This window comes from Ascaphus truei, unplaced genomic scaffold (assembly GCF_040206685.1).
Source record: "Ascaphus truei isolate aAscTru1 unplaced genomic scaffold, aAscTru1.hap1 HAP1_SCAFFOLD_952, whole genome shotgun sequence".
NCBI classification, from domain to species: Eukaryota; Metazoa; Chordata; class Amphibia; order Anura; family Ascaphidae; genus Ascaphus; species Ascaphus truei.
This window is the reverse complement of record NW_027457291.1, coordinates 45-5,000: the sequence shown is the minus strand read 5'-3', so window position 1 is coordinate 5,000 and position 4,956 is coordinate 45. Positions and strand designations below refer to the sequence as shown.

At 51.4% G+C, this 4,956-nt stretch overlaps 1 protein-coding gene across 1 annotated transcript in view; it reads right to left on the bottom strand.

The window, feature by feature from the left end:
- The window catches only part of LOC142486565 (E3 ubiquitin-protein ligase BRE1B-like), a 29,050-nt gene extending 25,237 nt beyond the window's left edge, over nucleotides 1–3,813 (bottom strand). The window contains exon 1 of the mRNA XM_075585141.1: nucleotides 3,720–3,813. The gene's annotated coding sequence lies outside the window, so the exon portion shown is untranslated. The remainder of the gene's footprint in view (nucleotides 1–3,719) is intronic.
- Nucleotides 3,814–4,956: the final 1,143 nt, after the last annotated feature.

Sequence of the window (4,956 nt, the reverse complement as noted above, 5' to 3'; positions counted from 1 at the left end):
CCGAGGACCGCGCTATAACGGGGTTGAGCTGTATGTATATATATATATATATATATATATATATATATATACACACACACACACACACACACACACACACACACACACACACACACACACACACACACACACACACACACACATACACTGTCACACACACCCGTCACGTCCATCTCCGAGAGCAGCGCCTCCTCAGATGAACAACAACACATGACATATTACACCGTGTCATGATTTATTTAACAAAAATAAAGCCAAAATGGAGACGCCATGTGTGAAAAACTAAGTACACTCTTACTGCTTCCATAGCTTGTAGAACCACCTTTAGCAGCAATAACTTGAAGTAATAGTTTTCTGTATGACTATCAGTCTCTCACATCGTTGTGCAGGAATTTTGGCCCACTCTTCTTTACAACGTTGCTTCAGTTCATTGAGGTTTGTGGGCATTTGTTTATGCACAGCTCTCTTAAGGTCCAGCCACAGCATTTCAATCGGGTTGAGGTCTGGACATTGACTGGGCCATTGCAACACCTTGATTCTTTTCTTTTTCAGCCATTCTGTTGTAGATTTGCTGGTGTGCTTGGGATCATTGTCATGTTGCATGACCCAATTTCGGCCAAGCTTTAGCTGTCGGACAGATGGCCTCACATTTGACTCTAGAATACTTTGGTATACAGAAGAGTTCATGGTCGACTCAATGACTGCAAGGTTCCCAGGTCCTGTGGCTGCAAAACAAGCCCAAATCATCACCCCTCCACCACCATGCTTGTCAGTTGGTATGAGGTGTTTGTGCCGATATGCTGTGTTTGGTTTTCGCCAAACGTGGCGCTGTGCATTATGGCCAAACCTCTCCACTTTGGTCTCGTCTGTCCAAAGGACATTGTTCCAGAAGTCTTGTGGTTTGTTCAGATGCAACTTTGCAAACCTGAGCCATGCTGCCATGTTCTTTTTAGAGAGAAGAGGCTTTCTCCTGGCAACCCTGCCAAACAAACCATACTTGTTCAGTCTTTTTCTAATTGTACTGTCATGAACTTTAACATTTAACATGCTAACTGAGGCCTGTAGAGTCTGAGATGTAACTCTGGGGTATTTTGCAATTTCTCTGAGCATTGCACGGTCTGACCTTGGGGTGAATTTGCTGGGACGTCCACTCCTGGGAAGATTGGCAACTGTCTTGAATGTTTTCCACTTTTGAATTATCTTTCTCACTGTAGAATGAAGGACTTTAAATTGTTTGGAAATGGCCTTATAACCCTTCCCAGATTGATGGGCAGAAACAATTGCTTCTCTAAGATCATTGCTGCTGTCTTTCCTCCATTGGCATTGTGTTAACACACACCTGAATGCTCCAGACCAGCAAACTGCTAAAACTTCGGCTTTTATAGAGGTGGTCACACTTGCTGATGATCAATTAATCAAGGGCATTTGATTAGCATGAATATGTCATGTGTTGTTGTTCATCTGAGGTTGTATTTACCTCATTTTAAGACCTGCTAAGGAACAGATGATTGTTATTATGTCCTGATATGTAAAACCATAGAATTCAGAGAGGGTGTACTTTCTTGTTCACACAAACTGTATATATACACATACATAAACACGCACACACGCACTATATAGATAGATAGAAACATACACATACATATACACGCACACACGCACTATACAGATAGACACATACACATACATATACACGTGCACACACGCACTATACAGATAGACACATACACATACATATACACGCACACACGCACTATACAGATAGACACATACACATACATATACACGCACACACGCACTATACAGATAGACACATACACATACATATACACGCACACACGCACTATACAGATAGACACATACACATACATATACACGTGCACACAATCCTTGAAGACCTCCTGTCATTTGACCGCTGCTTCTCAGTGCCCCCCGGCTTAGCCGCCCACTGTTGGTGGAAGGAGCCATACAGGATACAGCGATCACTATTAGAGCAGCCGATAAACCGATGGAGAATGACTTGCTGAGCACACCCTCCATGCAAAGGGATTGCGGTCATCGCGCAACTCTGGCTACAGCAGGGTTTACCTCGGGTGGATTATCTCAGTCCTGATACATCCCTCCGTGCCCCAAAGCTCCCTCCCCCCCACCCCCGGCGCTCCCTCCCAACAGCGTTCTCTCCCTCCACCCCCCTCCCCCAGAGCAACCAGAGCTCTCTCCCTCCCACCAGCGCTCTCTCCCTCCTCCCCCTCCCAGCGCTCCCTCTCTCCCCCGGCGCTCCCTCCCCCCCTTCCTCAGAGCTCCCTCCCCCCCCAGCGCTCCCTCCCCTCCTTCCCCAGAGCTCCCTCCCACAGCGCTCCCTCCCCCCCTTCCCCAGAGCTTTTTAATCCCTTTGGTGCTTGAGGGGTTAATGAGCTACACTTGTGTACAAAATACCAAATGCTGGGTTTGAAACTGGGCAGAACTTCACTACACTTTACTCAAAATAAAAAGATAGCAAAAGAAAAACAAGAGGGGGAGAACGAAACTGTCTGCTTGTATGTTTTATAAAAATAGCACTGAGTAATAGCTTTGGGGTACTGAGCTGTGATCTCTCGCAAGACTCTCACAGGTCAGTCACTTTTTAATGTTTTGTTTATCCCCGCAGGCATAAACGCAAACCACTAAAAAGCTCTGATATTAACAAAATTACAAATTGTTATCCCACCGCTGCCACCATTTGTCACGTACGACCCCGTGCTAGCACGCGACCTGTATACGGGACAAGGGTTAATACCGACGCTCGCAAGCGCAACCACTCTTCACCTCCGCAAAGGTCCGTCAAATGGACAGTATCCCCTCTTACAGGATCAAGGATCAATACACAACCCGCAAGCTGCCCCACTCTTCACCCACTCAGGGGTCCCTCAAATGAGTTGTATCTCTCCTCAAGCCGTCCCAATATACCACCGCCACCACCTGAGGTTATGCAGATATGATGAAAGATCTTAGACTAAAATATCCGCCCGGGCCTCAGGTCCCTGTTTATTATAGGAAAAACTATGCACTTTAACACACAATCAGTTGTAGTAACATGTGCCTGAGTTTAGCAAGTTATTCTCTCCAGCGTGCACAAAGTTCATTCAGAGCCCAAAGCGTTACTTATTAAATGGTTTAATATATATAAAAATACAGTGCTTAACTTACAGAAAAGGTATTAAAAAATAAATATACAAATACAATATAAGGCAGAACAGCTTCTTAACATAAAAGGGGTAAAACAGAAAATCCTATACAGTACCTGACCACATGCTATGGATTTTCCCCAGAGAGGCGCTGGTTCAGAAGATGAGGTCTGCCATGCTATCCCAGCATGCCCCTGGTCAGATCTGCCCAGTAACAACCTGGCCCACACTTAGGTACCATATTCTCATAAGCCCACCCTTTCTACAGAATACTTTGACATTCAGAGCAGACAGAAACAGTCCTGACCAGTTTCAAACCCAGCATTTGGTGTTTTGTACACACGTGTAGCTCATTAACCCCTCAAGCACCAAAGGGATTAAAAATACACAATATCTCATGACATTATCATGACACCTCCCTCCCCTTCCCCTGGCGCTCCCGCCCCCAGCGCTCACTCCCTCCCGCCCCCAGCGCTCACTCCCTCCCGCCCCCAGCTCCCTAGGCTGTTCTGTATTAGAGCGCTCGCTCCCCGCGCTCACTCCCCGCACTCTCACCTGCTTGGTAGCGGTCAGTTTCCGCTGCAGATGATCTATTTGTTCCTCGGCTTGTTTGATTTTCCTCAGGGCTTCTTCATCCGCCAACTTCTTCCTCTCCCGCCGATCCCTCTCCTCCAGGGCCCTGCACGCGAGAGCGCAGCTCCTCCACCTGAGAGAGCGCAGAGAGCGTGAGACCGCTGTACCCCTCCCGCCGATCCCTCTCCTCCAGGGCCTGCACGCGAGAGCGCAGCTCTCCACCTGAGAGAGCGCAGAGAGCGTGAGACTGCTGTACCCCTCCCGCCGATCCCTCTCCTCCAGGGCCTGCACGCGAGAGCGCAGCTCCTCCACCTGAGAGAGCGCAGAGAGCGTGAGACTGCTGTACCCCTCCCGCCGATCCCTCTCCTCCAGGGCCTGCACGCGAGAGCGCAGCTCCTCCACCTGAGAGAGCGCAGAGAGCGTGAGACCGCTGCACCCCTCCCGCCGTTCCCTCTCCTCCAGGGCCTGCACGCGAGAGCGCAGCTCCTCCACCTGAGAGAGCGCAGAGAGCGTGAGACCGCTGCACCCCTCACCGCCGTTCCCTCTCCTCCAGGGCCTGCACGCGAGAGCGCAGCTCCTCCACCTGAGAGAGCGCAGAGAGCGTGAGACCGCTGCAACCCCTCCCGCCGTTCCCTCTCCTCCAGGGCCTGCACGCGAGAGCGCAGCTCCTCCACCTGAGAGAGCGCAGAGAGCGTGAGACCGCTGCACCCCTCCCGCCGATCCCTCTCCTCCAGGGCCTGCACGCGAGAGCGCAGCTCCTCCACCTGAGAGAGCGCAGAGAGTGTGAGACCGCTGCACCCCTCCCGCCGTTCCCTCTCCTCCAGGGCCTGCACGCGAGAGCGCAGCTCCTCCACCTGAGAGCGCAGAGAGCGTGAGACCGCTGTACCCCTCCCGCCGATCCCTCTTGTACAGGGCCTGCACGCGAGAGCGCAGCTCCTCCACCTGAGAGAGCGCAGAGAGCGTGAGACCGCTGTACCCCCTCCCGCCGATCCCTCTCCTCCAGGGGCCTGCACGCGAGAGCGCAGCTCCTCCACCTGAGAGAGCGCAGAGAGCGTGAGACCGCTGCACCCCTCCCGCCGATCCCTCTCGTCCAGGGCCTGCACGCGAGAGCGCAGCTCCTCCACCTGAGAGAGCGCAGAGAGCGTGAGACTGCTGTACCCCTCCCGCCGATCCCTCTTGTCCAGGGCCTGCACGCGAGAGCGCAGCTCCTCCACCTGAG